The sequence below is a fragment of the Bubalus kerabau genome, chromosome 2 (assembly GCF_029407905.1).
Source record: "Bubalus kerabau isolate K-KA32 ecotype Philippines breed swamp buffalo chromosome 2, PCC_UOA_SB_1v2, whole genome shotgun sequence".
Lineage (NCBI taxonomy): Eukaryota > Metazoa > Chordata > Mammalia > Artiodactyla > Bovidae > Bubalus > Bubalus kerabau.
Genome location: NC_073625.1, coordinates 200125386 through 200145778, shown reverse-complemented (window position 1 = coordinate 200145778; position 20393 = coordinate 200125386). Strand labels below are relative to the sequence as shown.

The 20393-nt window shown below is 47.0% G+C and overlaps 1 long non-coding RNA gene across 1 annotated transcript in view; it reads right to left on the bottom strand.

The window, feature by feature from the left end:
* Window positions 1-1061: 1061 nt before the first annotated feature.
* The window catches only part of LOC129645056 (uncharacterized), a 41259-nt gene continuing 21927 nt past the window's right edge, over window positions 1062-20393 (bottom strand). The window contains exon 3 of the long non-coding RNA XR_008711145.1: window positions 1062-1198. This is a non-coding gene — a long non-coding RNA (uncharacterized LOC129645056). The remainder of the gene's footprint in view (window positions 1199-20393) is intronic.

Sequence of the window (20393 nt, the reverse complement as noted above, 5' to 3'; positions counted from 1 at the left end):
TAAAAGTTAATACAAATGTCTGTCATTATTCGTGTCAATGAAGGCAGGCATGACAAAAATAAATGATGTTCCATCATAAGCCATAGGTTAGACAAATATGCCCGTCCTCCCCAAATTGTACCCGTCAAAAAGTGGTTGACAGAAACTAACACAATATTGTAAGTCAGCTGTCTACACGCCAACAAAAATCAATCTAAAATTTTTTTAAAATGCAGAAACACGTGGTCGAGTTGGCAAATGTCAACTTCAGCTCTGAACAAAAACAGATAACAAGTACTAAAGGTTTACAATTGCTGGGGGCAATTTATATACATCACAGCAGACACACAACAACTCTTGGAGGCCGGTCCTATCACTGTCCCCATTTCTCGGATGAGGATACAGAGGCCGAGAGGTCACAGGGTATGTCCAGACCCAGGGAGCTGGCACAGCGCAGACCCAGGATTTGCACCGGGGCCAGTTTGGGTGGACTCCGGGAGTTGGTGAGGACAGGGAGGCCTGGCATGCTGCGGTCCATGGGATCACAAAGAGTCGGACAGGACTGGGCGGCTGAACTGAACCGAACTGATTCTAACCGCAGTGCCTAGACTCCTAACTGCTCCGCTGTTCTCCTGCTGACCCACATCTGAGGTGTGAACAGTCATTCCTTCATTCAAACTCAAGATACAATGAGCTCTAGCTGACCCTGTGTACCGGGCACTGGCCATGGGGCTGAAAAGTCCTAGCTGGAGCCTAGGACTGGAGGAACTCAATCACGGGGCCTGGTCCTCCACCACCAGGCTTGCTCTGAGAGCCTTATCACCTTCATGGCAGGGAAGGATCCCTGTGAAGAAGACCATTAAGCAGAAGGATCCGTAGCAGGTGAGGTTAGCAATGCGTTTCTCAGAATATTGGCTTTGACACCGAGTCTTACAGAATGAATTAAAACTGAATAGAATTAAAAGGTAAGCCCAGGGCCATTTCAAGGCCCTCCAATTAAGCCTCAGCCTCTTTGACAATCCAACCTCCCCACTTCCCCAGTGGCCCACCTGGAACGTCCTGTCTCTCAGGAACACCCTGTCCCACGTCTGCACCTGCCGAGCTTCTTCAGAGTCCTCTCCTAGGGTTCTGCCCCTCACGGCGTGGACCTCTGGCCACAAGGAGCAGCATCACCCGGGGGGCGTGTTACACACGCAGCGTCTCAGGCTCTCCTCCAGACCTGCTGGATGAGAAACGTGCACCTTAGCAAGATGCCCCGGTGATGCCCAGCCCCATCAGAGTCCGAGATGCACTCACACAGCTGGCACCCCCCCCCCCCCGAGCTGCCTGGCAGCACGTGCGACCCCCTGGTCTTCAGTCCATTACTGAGGCTGCGGCCTCTGCCTCCTCCCTGGACTCCTGAGGGCAGCTGTGGTGTCTTAATTCTCTTGGTTGCTCCAGGGTCCATGGGCTTCCCTGGTAGCTCAGCTGGTAAAGAATCCACCTGCAGTGCAGGAGACCCCAGTTCGATTCCTGGGTCAGGAAGATCTCCTGGAGAAGGGATAGGCTACCCACTCCCGTGTTCTTGGGCTTCCCTGGTAGCTCAGCTGGTAAAGAATCCATCTGCAATGAAGGAGACCTGGGTTCGGTCCCTGGGTCGGGAAGATCCCCTTGGAGGAGGGCATGGCCACCCACACCAGTATTACTCCCTGGAGAATCCCCATGGACAGACTGGCAGGCTACAGTCCATGGGGTCGCAAAGTGGCAGACACTGCTGAGCGACTAAGCACAGCACAGGTCCAGGGCCTATAACACGTCTGAGTAGGCACCAGCTGAACACATGAGTGAACGGCTCTGAAGGAGCATGGCTGTGCTCTGAGAGGTTGGCCTGGATGCCGTCTGGAGCGCTATCCGTGGCCTGTCTCCCTCCCACCCACCCGGGGCCACCTCCTGGGCAGGTGAGTGGGTTCCCCCGGCCCGCCACACCTCAGCCTCTAGGCCGGAGGAGCCTGGCCAGGGGCTCGCGAGCCTTCTGCTTTCAGCCACCTCGCCACAGAGCCCGGCAGGAAAGCCCCAGCAAACAAGGGCGGGCCCTCGGCACTGTAGCCTCAACAAAAGCGGGGTGCTTCCTGTGGGGCGCGGCCCGAGGCCTCCCCCCGCGGGGGTCCCCAGCGCTCAGGAAGCCAGCCGCTCCCTGTCACTGGGGTTTGTGCCGGCGCGGAGGGCACACCCTGCCCTGGGGACCGCTTCAGAGGCAATGGCCGCTGCAAGCAGGGGGCCGCAAGCAGCAGGAGGGGCCGCGAGCCCGCTTCCTGCTGCCCCTGGAGACGCTCCCCGTGGGCCTCGGTCCTGCCTCCCTCACTGTGGTCCTGGGGAACCTGGAAAAGGCGCTTTCCCTCCTACGGATGTCTTTCTTTTGTACATAGTTCGCGTTCTGTTTTGCTCGGAGCATTTTTGGTAGCACCCCGAGGTTGGGTAACACCCAGGGCTTGGCCCCATCATGCTCTTTTCTCCGCTTGTAACATGTGTGACCACAAAGCCACCGCAAGCATCACGTGGGTCGCTCAGCGGCTTGGACGCAGGCACGCCTCTAGCTTCCCTTGGACGGCGGGGCTTCGCCTTTACCCTTTCCTGTCGGTCACTGGCCGTCAGGACGAAATGACTGGAGGAAAGAAGGAACTGCTCACTTCCTTTAAGAAGCTGTAAAGCAAATGGCTTTTCCACCTTTAAAGCTTTCAGAAGGATTTTATGCCCACTGCGGATTGCTTGGAAAATCCCATGGACGGGGGAGCCTGGTAGGCTGCAGTCCATGGGGTCGCTAAGAGTCGGACAGACTGAACGACTTCACTTTCACTTTTCACTTTCATGCATTGGAGGAGGAAATGGCAACCCACTCCAGTGTTCTTGCCTGGAGAATCCCAGGGACTGCGGGGCCTGGTGGGCTGCCGTCTATGGAGTCGCACAGAGTCGGACACGACTGAAGCGACTTAGCAGCAGCAGCAGCAGTGGAAAAACCAAATACCACAATACAGTTACCATCTCACGATTTGTTAATATTTTGGTAAGTTTTTCCCTAAACATCTGCTGCTAAGTCACTTCAGTCGTGTCCGAAACATCTGCAGCCCTGGAATAATGTGACTTTGGACGGAGGGTGATGAGGGATGGGTTGGTATCCACCTTCCAGGCCCCAACTTCACTTTAGGACTCGGGGACCACATGGACCCTACAGCTGACGCAGTCTGGAACTCTGGCCCCTACTCACAACAGGAAGGTGGGTCTTATTGTATTCATAGAGTCGAACTAAACCTTCATGCAATTTTGTATGCCAGTTGTTTTTTAAAAGAATATCAAAGGTATTCCCTCATGTTAACTGTTTTTTTCCCATTTTTCATTTGTCATACAGGTTCAAATGAGATGATAAATTGTGGGAAGTTAGGAGGTTACTAATCTGTCATAATAAGGTTTAAATGAGGTAATGTATATTCAGAGTGCTTAACCTGTAACCCTGCATATAGTAAACTTTTCATAAATAGTAGTTTGGCCGTAGATTCTTGCTAAAATCTCATTTCAATGCCAGCATAATATTTCATTCTAAGGAGCATATTTAAACATCCTTTTGTTGTACTGAGCTTATTTCTAATTCTTCCTATTTAAAATTGTAGCACTGGTACTGATATCTTTGAATATAACTTTTTATTCACTTTAAGGAAGCATTAAACGGATGACTACGTTGAATGATATGAGTATCTCAAAGGCTTTTTATTAGATATCAGCAAATAATTTCCTGGTGATTACACTAAATTTTTTTTCCAGGCTTGAGTGGGATTACCTGTCTTTCTGCATCCTCACTAGCAGTAAATTTTCTTGTTTTTAAATCTGCCAATTTGGTGAAAATTCAATTTCCTCGCTCTTTGATATTGCATTTTGAAAAGTTGCCAGTGAAAGCGAAACATTTTTTTCATATTCATTAACCATTTGTATGGCCTCTTCCACAGTAAAACATAATTTATCAATCAAATTTGCTAATAAGGTCTGGGCTTTCTTTTTGTGTGTGGCATTTCTCATGTCAAAACTCAGAAACAATCTCTTTCTATACACAGCTGGACAGGCTAATAGTGAGACTGCTTGGGATTTGATTAGAGGTGTCTTTAACTTGAAACACACACTAGTAAATGTTTGGCAACTTCCCAGTTGCTGCGTATACCCATACAGTGGTCTGTCTTAAAATCAACTTTCACTGGAGTGTAGTTGACTTACAATGGTATGTTAGTTTCTGCTACACAGCAAAGTGAATCAGTCATACATACACATACATCCACTCCTTTAGAGTTTCTTTTCCCGTGTAGATCATTACAGACTATTGAGTAGAAGTCCCTCTGCTATGCAGTAGGTCCTTATTAGTGATCTCTGTGTAAATGTCAGTCCCAAAATCCTAATTTATCCCTGCCCACTTCCCCCTTGGAAACTAGGTCTGTTTCCTACATCCGTATAGTGGTCTGTAACACAGGTTCCATCCAGGAGCCACGGGAGAGGAAGGGGCAGGCAACGGGCAAAAAGTCCAAGCAGCTGCGTGCATCCAGCAGGTAGGTGGATGGTCATCCTGTCCTGTAGGGGGATGGTCAGCAGATAGGTCATCCTATCTGTGTCCCAGGCGATCATCAGAGCCCATGCCAGGCGCAGACAGGCTCAGAACCCAGAGGTAACACACCAGCTCCCTGCTGGCACCTGGGCATTGGCTGATCCCCGAGAGTGGGTGATGACAGGATGCAGCACGTCGCTCAGGCGGGGGCTGCCAGTTCACACCGCCACCTCTCACCAGCCCCTTTTCACGGATGAGGACACCTCGGCTCAAACACGTTAAGTCATCAAAGTTCACAGAGTAAGTGGCGGAGCAAAGATTCAACCTTGGGCCAAATGGACCCCAAAGCGGATGCTGTCAGCTACAAAACCACACAACTTCCCTTAAAAACATGTCTTCGGACATGAAAATGACAAGCGTTTGGAGAGCCTCAAAGAAAACTTCTGTGAGCAAAGCAATTTCATTTTTTATCCTCAAATTAAAATGACTATCTCCAGGCAAAAAAGTCTCGTTTCCCTGAGAACTTGCCAAAGGATGCATGGAAGGATTTCTTGGCACCTCCCCTGCCTGGGGCTTACACTTCCGAGAGGGAAGCTGAGGTCAAGGGTCATCCTGGCTCCCGGAGAGCGACTTATTCTTATCAGGACTCAGTTTTCTGTCCTGAAAAGGGCGATCCAACTCTAAACCCTCCCTTGGAAAGTTGGTGAAGTTGGCTGTGTCAGCCCTTGGATGAAGAAAATGCTCATGGGGTGTATGGGATGGTTCCCCATACACTGCAGCATCCGTCACTCCCAGTGCCTGTTGATGAACAATGGTTGAGATCACTGCGAAAGTCAGTCGCAATTACAAAGCAGGATCTGCAATGTCTTGCCAAGAATGCTGCGTATCAATCCCAGCAAAGCTTTAACCACCAGAGGAGGCATTTTTCCCACCAGCCCTTCAACCCCTACAGTGCTGGGACATGCAGTAAACGGGGTTACCTACAATCCACCACTTAAAAGCAATGAGTTGAGCTCTGAAGCATGTATTTATGAAACATACATCTAAAGTATTCAGCCTGATTTCTCATAGGGCTGCCCTAATTTCTGGGAGGTACCGATCCATTATGCCATGTTGGTTCATATGATGCAGGTAATATTTCTCTCACTTCCAATACTTGGGGAGCTATGAAAATATTCATCCCTCTGAGCTACAGAAATCAGCTTTCTTGTTCATGTTCTGTTAAAAGTACCCAATGCTATTTGTCAGGAAGGGATGGAGAAACACATCCTTCTGTCTCTGAATCCTAATCAGGAGGGAGAGGAAAGGCGTATCGCACAGACCCCATGACTTCAGACCATGCTGTTTTTAATTTCTAACTTGTGTCTAAACTTGGGAACCAATTTGACTCCCTGGAGTGTACAGAACGGGTAACTAGGTTTGCTTCCGCACACAAGCTGGAGTTAACTGCTTCTGCCTGAATTAAGTAAACTCTGGCAGTGCTATCCGGACCTGGCATGACCAGATGGCAGTCGCCACACCTTGCCAGCTGCCAATCAGCATTCAACAGCTGCCCTTGACCCTGGCTTCCGATTATCTGTCGGCTATGAATAGAAGCGGAGTGTCAGAAAAGGGAGCAAAGTACTTGAAGCCAGCAATTCAGGAAATCCATCAGACAGCAACAGAACTGGCTCAGTGCACTCAGCTAGTTTCAGGGAAACGTGAGAGTGGAAAAGCATAAAGTCCAATGCCCAATCACTCTAATACCAGCAGCAAGAAACCACGGGTGCTCTTGTGAAATGAAGCACATTTCCAGATACATATGCTCTCATTTTTAAAACATCACCTATCAGTGTTTGAAGTCCCCTGGATCTGACAGATAGCAACTGCTAGAGTTTGTTCAAGAAATAGAAGAGCATATCCAAAATTCAGTGTCATGCTCTTCCCATGCAAAAAAACGAAATAACAGGCCAAAAAAACTGGCAGTGGCTGGCCATTCTGTTTCACAAAATGTATCAAAACATGTGTCAAACTTCACAGTAGAGCATACGAAGAGCGTTCTGTGCACTCAGAACTGGACCAGCTGATTCTAAAAGAGAGCGCTGGAAAGAGGATCTCCACGTGTTGTGGGGCTAAATATCCGTTTTCCAAAGATAAGAGATGAGGGTAGGGGAGCAGAAAAGGACGGTTTTAGAAACAAGACTGACATTTCTGCTGGATGAGATAGGAACCACGCCTTTTGAAGGAAATGGAAACACAGCCCAGCCAGAAAGGAATAAAGTGGAATAAAGAACCAGAAAACAGAAAATAGCTGAGTTTAAGCTCCAGAGAGGCTTTCACTAAATTGCTTCACAGCTAAGAGGCTGTGCTTTATTTACTAAAGGTTAAGGCCACATCGGGGCAGTCCCGGGCGCCGCTCACCCGGGACAGCTGGACACGTCTTTCACGGCTGACGACGGGGGCGGGGGAGTGTGGGGACAGAACCAGCAACTGTGGGCTTGGCGGGGCTCCACCGAGCCGGGGGCGGGCCAGCCGGGCAAAGCTTGGCATCCCAGAGCCGGCTCCGTCTCCCCCTGCAGAGTGGGTACCACCTGAGCCGAGGCCTGTGGGACCACAGTGGCCATTCCAACAGCTGAGCTCGGAAGACCGTCTTTCAAAGTCAAGGGCAGTGCGGAGGCCTCCCTCCTTGTGAATACTCCGGGTGGTCAAAAGACTGATACCAGCCACAAGGAATTCATAAGGCTTTAAAAAATAATTCATATTTTGTTCCTCACCACACTGTCCATATAGATTTGGGAATGAGTCATACTAAAGCTGTGAAACAAGTTATTTTTCCATCTAGAGATGGATTGCAGGCCCCTGGCCATTCTGAAGCACAGACAGAACATGGGATGATAGAATTTGACTTCGGGGCTGACGGCTTGATTAGAAACTGCATTATTTATGCCCCACTGGGATTGCTGCAGCTTTGAAGGCTTAAAACCACCTTCTGTGGCAGCTCTTCCCCTGATTTTAGGTTCACTGACCTCCTTTTCTGGATATGTGCCTCCACGGCAGGATTTGAAAGAGAATTAATTAATCCATTCTCTTGATCGCTTTTCATTAATTACTCCATCAAACTAACCTCAACCCAAATCGGGAGGCTGCCTTTTTCCTTCCCCTCACACAGGTCTTCCTTTTCTAGATGTTTCCACACTCATTTACTCCAAGCTTCAGGTCTAGGTACACTCACTGAGACGCTGAGAAAAACCAGTGTTCTCTCAGCAGCGAAGGTGTCTCTCACAATCTGGTCCTCAAAAAGCAAATGGGGAAACTGTGATCAACAGTAACTGGCAGAGCTCTCAGATTCTGAATAATTTCCAGAATTGTACACATGTCTCTCAGGAGGTAGGTTTTCAAAATATTAGGAGGCTGCAGCCCCCAGACACACACACACTGATCAGGCTGATTTTTATCAGTTTAGCTTCTCTGAGGAGAGCCCGTCCAAATCCACGACCAAACTTTATTACTCTGAAAAACATTCTAATTCATGTGCAAGCTGTTGGTTAATAAAGAGGGTCAGAGAATGGTGGTGTTGGAAAGCGCCCTAGGGAAGCCCACGCATCAGAGTGTTTACATCAGGGATGGAGACCTGAGCTTTTAGAGCCCAGAACACACACTCACAATGCCATTCTCGGTGGTTTCCATGAGGGTCTTAGTGGTATGAGCCTGTACCACCTTGAAAGTCTAAAATAGAGAAGCGCTGGTTACCTGGAAGCAAGGAAGGCGGGCTTTCTCTGGTGTGACCCACCCTTTGCTTTGTTGATGGGGACTGATGACTTGGCTGGCTGTGCTTTTCAAGGCCTTTTGGCCTCTTGATGGTTCATCACACCAGGGACCCACCATGGACTGACATCTACTTTTTCCATTTTGAGTTCCATCTCCACGTTCTACTCATTCCCAGAAACTTGGAGGTCACCTAAAATGGTGATCCCAGCTCAGATCTCAAAGACGAAGTGCCACCAAGGGGGCCGACCAATTGCTTAGCTCACCTGGATGCAACTTTTTCTCTGCGAGCTGAAGGCTGACGAAAGTGAACAGAGGTGAAACAGGTTAATTCACAGATCAGGATTAAGTAGAGAGTCCAAACAGGAGGAGACAGGGAGTAGAAGGCTCATCACAGGAACTGGCGCCCGTGATGGAGAGGGCTCAGTGGGAGGAGATGGAGTCCGCAGAGGAGGCTGTCAGGAGGGGCTGGCGTGAGCCGAAGCTGCCTTCACAGGTGGAAGCCTCGGCTCTGCGCCCAAGACTCTTCAACAGAGCCAAGACCACCCGCATTATTGAGGACATTCTCCTTACTTAAAGGCAATTGATTACGCACTTGATCACATCCGCAGAACACCTCCGGCAACACCTAGACTGGTGTTTGAACGTCTAGGAGCTCTGGCCTCATCAAGGTGGTGTAGGACTGGCCATCACAGGAGCCCTGCTCTCTGTTCCCTACAGGGTAGCCCCCTGTTCCTCTGTTTGTGTTGAGCACGAAGCTGACAAGTAAACATGAATTGAATGAGTGAATGAGTGCGTGGAGGAGATCGTGACGGGCATGTGCGGCATGGGCTACAGCACATCAGCCTATCCGGGGGGGAGGGCAAATCAGTGCCCCCAGGACCCAGACAAAGCCCTGGGGATGGGCATGATGGTCCAGCCTGTGGTTGGGGCACGTCACCCCCAGCAGTTCTATACAAGCAAAGGAGGTGAACTTTGCACCGAGGACCTCACTGACTGGGGAGAAGTCATAAAGGACAAAAAAGTATGCCTGCGGAGACGGTGGACAGCCTTCCATGGATGGGAAGTCAGGGCACGAGCAAGGCTCAGAGGAGGAACCGCCAAGGCTTCCCACTGCCCCCCCTGCCCAAGCCTCTCGGGTCAGAGAGACTGAAGCAATGAAAGCAACAGCCGCGAACTGCCTGCCCCTAAGGAGAGGACCGGGGCTGAGAGCGGCTCACCTAGCCTCCGGCTCTCTGCCGGACGGTGGCAAAGGGCCTTGGCTCTGTGGTCCTTATTTCTTGATCTGCAAAGTCTTAAGAAGAGCTAACTCTCTGGACCATGGGAGGATTATGATGTGTGTTGAGAACTGAGGTAGATTCACTCTGAAGCTGATGAAGCTTAAGCCTCAGGACTCACTTGCAGGGGCCGCCCACGGCTCCAAGCATCCCCCAGGGGTATGTGAGGAAGCAGCAGTCCCACAGGGTGCTGGCATGTGCGGGTGCTGCAGCGGAGGCGGGGGGTCCCCTCTGTGCCTGGGCGACCATCGGGGGCGACCAGCACTATCTCCATGCCCAGTCACCCGCTCTTCATGAGAAGAGCAAGGCAGACGAATTTCCCCAAGTGTTAGCGACTAGTATTCTTTCAATCCCTTACACAGTATTTGGGCTTCCCTAGTGGCTCAGCTGGTAAAGAATCCGCCTGCAATGTGGGAGACCTGAGTTCAATCCCTGGGTTGGGAAGATGCCCTGGAGAAGGGAAAGGCTACCCACTGCATATTCTGGCCTGGAGAATTCCATCAACTGTACAGTCCTTGGGGTTGCAAAGAGTCAGACACAGCTAACTGACTTTCACTTTCATTTTACTTTTACTTACACAGAATTTGAGTCAGTACAGGGTAAAGACTAGATGCTAAGATTAATGTCCAGCTCTTAGATTCTCTCAGGAGTGGAATTCTGACCTGCCAGGATGTTCATTTTCCCACTAAAATGAGTTGTTATTATGGATCTTCAAAGGGTTTTCTTGTAATCGGGATATGATGGGTAAAAAGCAGTTGGTTTGTGGGCTTAGTGTTAAAAATAAAACATGATCCTGGTTATCCTAAACATCTTTCTCCCCATTTTAGTTCTAGATCCCACAGACTGGTTTCCAGCTAGCAAGAAAGTGGGAACGGAGTTGAGTGGGCAGAAGTAAGAGAGAAAATGAGCAAAGGCAGGAACGTTTAAGGCAAAGCTCAGTGGGTGCTCATGGCTTCCAGAGAGCAGCCTGATGCTCTTCTCCACTGAATGAACTGTTCACATCTTTGCCTCCAGTTACTGGCAAAATTATGGGAGAAGGTCTAGCTCCATTTATTAGAACTTGAATAGATTGCCTCCATTAATATCAGGAGGGCCTTTGGCCCAACTACACTGAGTGCCTTCCGGGAATTATGAAATGTGCCCACACTTCACTATCATGATCCCAAAAGTGATCAGAATATTCAAAAAAGCATAAACTGCCTTGTTAGGTAAGGAGACAACAGCAAGGAGAATTAAACTCAAGAGGCAACAGTCAATTTTCAACTATTGTTCTCCTAAAGAGTCTAACACTGTAATGTGTATTGTGAAGCTCTGTACTCATGAAAAATGGGGGGAGAAAGGCATGATAGGTTGGAGTCAAAATACTTGCTGCCCCCAGAGATGACTCTCATTGGCTTAATTCAACAAATGTTTGCTTCTTGCTCTTGGAAAGTTTAGGTGGTCCTGTTTCATATTGCAGCTCCCTTTAAAGGACGAGTAGGGAACCTGTTACTTGCTCTTACTCCCTCCTGCTGCAGCAGGGGCCCCAACAAAGCCTTGCTTGAATTTCTTGTCTGATCTCTTACTATTAATAATTTCTATTGATTAAGGAAGCCAAGAGCCCTGGCCGGCACATTATTATCTGACTTTTTGATGATAGCTATTCTGATGGGTACGAAGTGGGATATCTTTGTGGAAAACCAAAGATTTGGAAAACAAAAGATTTGTGCTTCTCTGACGGCTAAGAGTGCTGAGCCTCTTTTCAGGTGCTTATTGTCCACTTGTACCTATTTTTTGGAGAAATGCCTATTCAGAGCCTTTGCTCATCTTTTCACTGGGTTATTTGTCTTCTTCTTATTCAGTTGTAAGAGTCTTTTACATATTCTAGATCTTAAGTCTCTTACCAAATATTCAGTTTGCAATAAAGTCCAAAAGCTTTAAATTTTAATAAGGTACAATTTATGTATCTTTTTTTTTCTTTTGTTGATTGTGTTTTTGGTGTCATATCTAAGAATCCAATGCAAAATCCAAGATCAAGAAGATTTACCCCATGACTTCCCTGGTGGCTCAGATGGTAAAGCATCTGCCTACAATGCAGGAGAGCCGGGTTCGATCCCTGGGTTGGGAAGATCCTCTGGAGAAGGAAATGGCAACCCACTCCAGTACTCTTGCCTGGAAAATCCCACAGGTGGAGAGGCTATAGTCCATAGGGTCACAAAGAGTCGGACACGACTGAGTGACTTCACTTTCACTTTCACTTTTCTTCTGAAAGTTGTATAGCTGTGGCTTTACATTTAAGTCTCTATTTTGAGTTAATTTTTGTATATGGTGGGAAGAAAAGATTCAAATTTGTTCTCTTCTGTATGCCTATCCAGTTGACCTGTAAGTTTATCCTAAAGCCAGTACCACACTGTCTCAGTTACTGTTGCTTTATAGTAAGTTTTGAAATTGAGAAGTGAGTCCTCCAACTTTGTTCTTCTTTCTAAAGATTATTTTGACTATTCAGGACTCATGTGAATTTTAGGATCAGCTTGCAAATTTCTACAAAGAGGCCAATTAGGGTGCTAATAGGGATTGGACTGAGTTATAGATAAATTTGGTAAGTATTGCCTTCTTAACGATATTAAGTTTTCCAAGGGACTTCCCTGGTTGTCTGGCGGTTAAGACTCTGCCTTCCAATGCAGGGACACAGGTTCGATCCCTGGTCGGGGAACTAAGACCCCATGTGCTCACATGCCAAAGGGTACCTAACACCCTCACAATTCAGTTACTGAGCCCACATACTCTGGGACCACACTCCACAACAAGAGACCCCCCTGTGCTGCAACTGGAGAAAGCCTGGGCGCCGAAACATATATGCTTTGAATATGTTTCGAAATGCCCTTGTTAAATTTATCCCTAAGTATTCCATTCTGTTTGATGCTACTGTAAATGACACTGTTTTTCAATTTTATTTTCGGATTGTTCATTGCAAGTATATGCAAATACTCTTGAGCTTTGCGTCATCTGGTAGATCCTGTATTCCGCAACATTCCTAAGCTCTTTCATTAGTTCTGACTGTGATTTAGTGGATTCTGCAGGATTTTCTATGTACAAGATGTCATCTGCAAATGGTTTTATTTATTTATTCACAATATGTCTTTTATGTCATGTTCTCATTCCTGTTATTCCTGACTTTCCTTGCCCCTGTTAATTTTCACCAGGCTGACCATTACCAAACATACTGTCTGTTTATCTGTTTATAACAGCCCTTTCTGGCATAAGAGCTCTCAGAAAGCAGGTGCTTCCTCTCCTCTGTTCACTGCCTTCCTGGATCTTCTAGAGCAGAGCCTGGCACATAGTAGGTGCTGAACAAATGTTCACATAGTAGACACTGAACAAATGTTCACATAGTAGGTGCTGAACAAATGTTCACCTTCTCTGTTAGCTTTCAGGGTGAGTCCTCCAAAGGGACCTGACCTCCTGACCTCAGCCTGTTCTCAAGGCCCAGTGCTCCCTGGAGTTAAGGCCACAGCGGAATGGGAGCAGTTCAGGGCAGCTGGGGCCACTGTTCCAGAATGGGCACCCTTTCCGGGGTCAGTACAGACAGTAAAGAACAGCAAAGTTCCTTTCATTCTGTAACTATTCTTAGCAAATCAACTTGCATCTCAAGCTCCAAGATGGGGGTCTACGAGATCCTTGACTGCTTGCCTGACTGTAGGGACCGTGTCTCTGACAACCAAGGGCACAGGGACCTCTTGTGGCTGCAGAGCAGTGCCAAGAGCTGAGGGGCCTTTTGGAGGTAAGAGTCTCCAGGATGAAGACTCATTCAAGAGTTGCTACAGACACTGCACTGGACAGATTCCACATGTACCTGAACGCATGCCTCCCTATCGCATTTCCTGCCAATAACCTCTTGCCGGCCAGTGTTTCTGTAGCTTCTCTGGAACCATCCTTTATTAGGATTAACAAAAGATGATCAGTCAGAGCCATGGAGAGTTGAGAGGAGCAGGTTTCTGTAAAAAGAGGAAGCGCTAGTCTGGAGCCAAGAGTGAGTGCTTCGGGCTCCAGGATGCCACGTGAGACCTCAGATCCAGGCAGGCAGCCAGCAGTGACCCAGGAAGATGGGCTGGGGGAGAAGCTGTATCCCTTCCCCCACCCAGGTCAGAGCAACAGAGGGAGAAGGCATGACAGGGGGCCTTTGGACTCTGGTTCATTTATTAAAGGAAAATAAGTCCTTTCAGGTAACATGACAAAGGGAAGTCAAGATTATGAGGCAAAAACATAAGACATTTGCAGACATTTAGAGTGTATAAAGCATTATTCTCTTGGAGGTCTTCCCAGGTGGTCCAGTGGCTAAGACTCTGTACTCCTAACACAAGGACCTGGGATCGATCCCTACTGAGGGAACTAGATTCCAACTGCTGCAACTAAGACCCAGCACAGCCAAATATTAAAAAACAAAAAAAAAAATTCTCTAAAGGTTGTCCCTAGGCTTTGGCTTTATTTGACCTAGAATAAGTTCAGGAAAAGTAAGTGCAATTTTCCATGTCAAATGCAAGAAAAAAAAGGAAAGGGAAACCCCTAAGAGTTCCTAAGGAAATGGAGGAAAATAAGAAATGATTGGATCCAGATGATAAGGTCTTTCATAAAGTAGTTTTTGACGGGTTTTGTCTATTTTTACCATACTTTGGCACAGGCAAAGGGAAGCCTGGCGTGCTGCAGTCATGGGGTCTCAAAGAGTTGGACAAGACTGAGTTCAGTTGACTGAACTGAACTGAGAAATCTATATGCAGGTCAAGAAGCAACAGTTAGAACTGGAAGTGGAACCACAGACTGGCTCCAAATCAGGAAAGGAGTACATCAAGGCTGTTTATTGTCACTCTGATTATTTAACTTATATGCAGAGTACATCATGAGAAATGCTGGACTGGAGGAAGCACAAGCTGGAATCAAGATTGCTGGGAGAAATATCAATAACCTCAGATACACCACACTTACGGCAGAAAGCAAAGAAGAACTAAAGAGCCTCTTGATGAAAGTGGAAGAGGAGAGTGAAAAAGATGGCTTAAAGCTCAACGTTCAGAAAACTAAGATCATGGCATCTGGTCCCATCACTTCATGGGAAATAGATGGGGAAACAATGACAGACTTTATTTTCTTGGGCTCCAAAACCACTGCAGATGGTAACTGCAGCCATGAAATTAAAAAAACATTTGCTCCTTGGAAGAAAAACTATGACCAACCTTGATAGCATATTAAAAAGCAGAGACATTGCTTTGCCAACAAAACTCCATCTAGTCAAAGCTATGGTTTTCCCTGTAGTTGTGTATGGATGTGAGAGTTGGACTAGAAAGAAAGCTGAGCGTTGAAGATTTAATGCTTTTGAACTGTGGTGTTGGAGGAGACTTGAGAGTCCCTTGGACTGCAAGGAGATCCAATCGGTCCATCCTAAAGGAAATCAGTCCTGAATATTCATTGGAAGAACTGATGCTAAAGCTTAAAATCCAATACTTTGGCCACCTGATGTGAAGAACCAACTCATTGGAAAAGACCCTGAGGCTGGGAAAGATTGAAAGCGGGAGGAGAAGGAGACAGCAGAGGATGAGATGGTTTGATGGCATCACCGACTCAATGGACATGAGTTTGAATAAGCTCCGGGAGTTGGTGATGGACACGGAGGCCTGATGTGCTGCAGTCAATGGGGTTGCAAAGAGTCAGACACAACTGAGCCACTGAACTGAACAGGCAATTGAATTACAAAGTACAATGGGATTTCAAAATCTTAAAAATGAAAATTTCTTGTAAGCTATTACATTTAAAATGTCAGGCTTAAATTTTGTATTTAAGAGAAGAGACCTAAAAACAATGACTAATGCATGGAGTTCTTGATAGGGGTCATGTACTATGCATTTACTTCTCCAGCAACTCTCAGAGGCAGCTACGGCTATTAACCCATTTTCCAGAAAAGCAATTTGAGGCGAGTGATGTTATGAGCAAATTTGCCAAGGCATTATAATCAGTCACACTTCCCTGGGGGCTCGGACAGTAAAGAATCTGCCTACAATGTGGGAGCTGTAGGAAATGCAGTTTCAATCCCTGGGTCGGGAAGATTCCGTGGAGAAGGACATGCCAACCCACTCCAGAATTCTTGCCTGGGAAATCCCATGGGAAGACTAGAAGTTCATGGGGTCACAAAGACTCTGAGACAACTGAGCAACTAACACTTAGAATCAGTTCTGCAGGGCCAAAATTTGGAGTTAGTCATCTAATTTCAGAGTCTGAGTCATTGCTACAATTATTTTCTATGCCCTTATAGTTTACAATAAGGATTCTACTCAGTCTAAAAACTCTTGGTGTGTTCAGTTCAGTCGCTCAGTTGTGTCCGACTCTGCGACCCCATGAACCGCAGCACACCAGGCCGCTCTGTCCATCACCAACTCCCAGAGTTTATTCAAACTCATGTCCATTGAGTCAATGATGCCATCAAACCATCTCATCCTCTGTCATCCCCTTCTCCTCCTACCTTCCATTTTTCCCAGCATCAGGGTCTTTTCAAATGAGTCAGCTATTCACATCAGGTGGCCAAAGTATTGGAGTTTCAGCTTCAACATCAGTCCTTCCAATGAACACCCAGGACTGATCTCCTTCAGAATGGACTGGTTGGATCTCCTTGCAGTCCAAGGGACTCTCAAGTCTCCTCCAACACCACAGCTCAAAAGCATCAATTCTTCAGTGCTCAGCTTTCTTTATGGTCCAACTCTCACATCTATACATGACTACTGGAAAAACCATAGCCTTGACAAGACAGACCTTTGTTGGCAAAGTAATGTCTCTGCTTTTTAATATGCTATCTAGGTTGGTCATAACTTTCCTTCCAAGGAGTAAGCGCCTTTTAATTTCATGGCTGCAGTCACCATCTGCAGTGGTGTGTAAATGATCATTTATCTGTTTTCAGATAAAGAAGTGTCAACCAGACAAATGTCTCTGCTTGTGGGGTACTGGATACAGCCACAGGATACACTTGTACATAAACCAATCACCAGTGTGTACACCAAAGACATTCTTTATAGGATTATTTTCTTTTTAGTAATAGCAAAAGTCTCAAGAGAACCTAGATATCCAATAATAAGTAGTTAAGTAAATTATCCATTAAAATGGAATATTTGGCAGTCACTAAAAAGAACAAGCAAGACTGACTTATGCTGATGTAGAAACTTTAAAAGATGTAAAAAATGTATTTATATTAATAAAGAATACGCATATAATTTTCTGAAATGACATAGAATACGACTGTGGTTAACACTGGGGTTAAGATAATGAAGAAAACAATATGTAAGCACACTTAACACTATTGAATTGAACACTTAAAAGTAAAGATAGTAAATTTTATGTTATGAATTTTTTACCACAATAATAAAAGATAACAAAGAAGAGACATTTACTTCTCAGTTCAGATCTTTCTACCCTTTGATATTCATATTACTTTTATTTGCATTATTAGGCCAGTAAAAAATGAAGGAAATGCATACAAGAAAACTGTGAGTAGTCAGAGGGACTAAACATCACCATCCAGCTGCTGTATTTTTATTAACGTCCCATATGAAGAGCTCCCAGGCGGCTCAGTGGTAAAGAACCTGCCTGCCAATGCAGGAGACGAGGGTTCAGAGTTCAATCCCTATGCTGGGAAGATCCCCTGGAGGAGGAAATGGCAACCCCCTCCAGTATTCTTGCCTGGAGAATCCCATGGACAGAGGAGCCTGGGGGGCTGCAGTTCACAGGGTCACAAAGAGTCGGACACGCCTGGGGGCCTGGGCGCATACACACGAGAAGCGCTCTGAGTCAACAACACCGAAACGTGTGTGTGATTTCAGGCGACTATGCGGCCATCTTAAAGTTCTTAAATAAACCTCCCAGCTCCCTGAGCACGTCACATCCCATCAAAAGAAGAGGGTTTCATTGAATGTGGTCTGTGGTAAACAACAGCAGACTCAGCACGCACCTGACGTATTTTCCTGGAATTTATTTCAGGTTATCTTGTTTTGAAGAACAGATAGTTCCTCTGCAATTTCAGACTGTCCTTCTGAGAACGCATTATCCCCTGTCCTCTCTACTCTTGACCATGCAATTTCTTCATCCCCTTTTATGGGTTTTGTTTTGTCTCTGCCTTCGAAAAATGAGCCAGAATATAAAAATGCACAGGAAGGATGCGGAACACTGTAAATTATGTGTCAAGGGGAAAGACAAAACATCTCTGTGAGGGGCAAGCATCTCTAGGAGAACATGGCTGTTTATTAGTTTGACTTGGATGGTTCCTAGCTCTATATGAAAATATTCACTGAGCCTGAATCTCTGAGACTCTGTCTTTGCCTTCCAGGTTTTAAGATGCTGAGTCGAGGAGTCTTAGCTTCTGGAGGAGACTATGGAGATCCTCTGGTTTCCAGTCCCTGCAGGGGCCAAAAGGTAAAGAAACAGCCATAGTGGCCAGCGGGGGACGGGGAAGCCTGCAGACCAGAGCCCCGTCTAAATAGAGCTGCTGCTGCTGCTGCTAAGTCGCTTCAGTCGTGTCCGACTCTGTGCGACCCCATAGACAGCAGCCCACCAGGTTCTCCAGTCCCTGGGATTCTCCAGGCAAGAATACTGGAGTGGGTTGCCATTTCCTTCTCCAGTGCATGAAAGTGAAAAGTCAAAGTGAAGTTGCTCAGTCGTGTCCAACTCTTAGCGACCTCATGGACTGCAGCCTACCAGGCTCCTCCATCCATGGGATTTTCCAGGCAAGAGTACTGGAGTGGGGTGCCATTGCCTTCTCCGCTAAAGAGAGCACTGTCCCTCAATGCCAGCCCACAGTTCCCTAAGGAACCCAGCAGGGCAAGAGCGTCTCTTCCAGTTATTCAAGAAAAGCTGGAAATCTAGACTTGATGTAAATGATTCCAATTTTTTAATGTTGGCAATTAACTCAAAAAAATGTGAAAGTGAGGGCCAAACAAAACATGTCTCTTGGCTGAACTGAGATGTGACCTCAGATTGAATCCAATTCTCTTCATTTTACGAAAGAGGCCTGGAGGGGGGTGAAGTCGACCGCCTGGAGTCAGCTCTGGGCTGGGCTGGGGACGGAGCTGGGACCAGATAGAGTGTGCCTTCCCATCCTGTGCTGTTTCTTCCACTTTTTGGTCCCACCAGTAGCAGCAGACTATTTAGATAAGCACGTGACAAGTTTCCACCCAGGCACACATGTCAGTAAGACTTCTGCCTAATGGACTGGACCTTGACCACAAACAGGAGATCCAACGACAAACTATACCCGCTCTCCACTTAATCCTGGTTGGAGTCTAGCTCCCGACATTTTGGGGTGCATATGGGGAAGAGAAAGGAAAGGTTGAAAATTTTCACCCTCAGAGAGTTTGTGGAAGGAATGGAAAAGTCTGCATTTTCTGGCAGAAATTATTTTGAATTACTAATTATAAACTTGGGCTGGCTTGGGAAGATCTTTTACTTGGCTTCCCGGAAAGTAGTTACAGGGTCTCCATTCCTGGCTCTGTGGCCACTTCGCAGCACGGGGTTTTGCCAAGAACTTATGTTTCCCATGTCACAAGAGGAGATGAACCTGCTGGCTAAGAGCGTGGACTCTGGAGCCAGATGGCCTGGGTTCAAATCCACATCCTGCGACTCACCAGCCACGTGATCTTGCAGAGAGCATGGGACTTGGCTGTGCCTGCATCTTCTCACCCATAAAATGGAAACAGAATCCGCACCTCTCTTCTAAGAGAGCCGCAAGGATTCACCGTGTGGATACGCATAAGGCACGGGCTTCCCCGGTGGCCCAGCTGTAAAGAATCTGCCTGCAACGCAGGTGACACAGGAGACTCCTATTGGATCCCCGGGTCAGGAAGATCCCCTTCAGGAGGAAACGGCAACCCACTCCGGTATTCTCGCCTGGAGAATCCCATGGACAGAGGAGCCTGGCAGGCTGCAGTCCAAAGGGTCACACAGATTCAGACATGACTGAGCAATGTAGCATTCACACAGGCATAAAGGCCCAGGGCAAGGGCTGTGTATGTTGGCTGCATTGTGGAAACACCTGGACGCTTGGGTCTCACCCCCAGAGATTCTGGTTTATCTGATCTGAGGTGTGCCTGAGCATCTGAGCTTGTCAAGTCTACCCAGGTGACTGCAATGTGTAGCTAAGATGCAGAACCTAGGGTATCAGTGCTTATTAAGTAAATGACGGTCCTCTCAGTGATTAATCTGGGGGCTGTTGAAACAATAGAATTTTATCGTAAGTCCAAAGTCAAGTGTCGACAAAACCACTACTCCTTCTGGAATGTCTAGGGAAGACGCTTCCCTGCCTAGTGCCAGTGATGGTGGTGGCCTTTGATCCTTACCATTCCTTGGCTTGCAGTTGCATCTCTAAGGGATTGATTTTTAAAGACACCAAAATCCTCTCCTTCATTCAAGCCCGTATTTTGTAACCTCTTTACAAAGTTCCCCAGTCATGAAATTAAAAGATGCTTACTCCTTGGAAGAAAGGCTATGACCAACCTAGACAGCATATTAAAAAGCAGAGACATTACTTTACCAACAAAAGCCCATCTAGTCAAGGCTATGGTTTTTCCAGTAGTCATGTATGTGAGAGTTGGACTATAAAGAAGGCTGAGTATCAAAGAATTGATGCTTTTGAACTGTGGTGTTGGAGAAGACTCTTGAGAGTCCCTTGGACCGCAAGGAGATCCAACCAGTCCATCCTAAAGGAGATCGGTCCTGAATATTCATCAGAAGGACTGATGCTGAAGCTGAAACTCCAATACTTTGGCCACCTGATGCGAAGAGTTGACTCACTGGAAAAGACCCTGATGCTGGGAAAGATTGAAGGTGGGAGG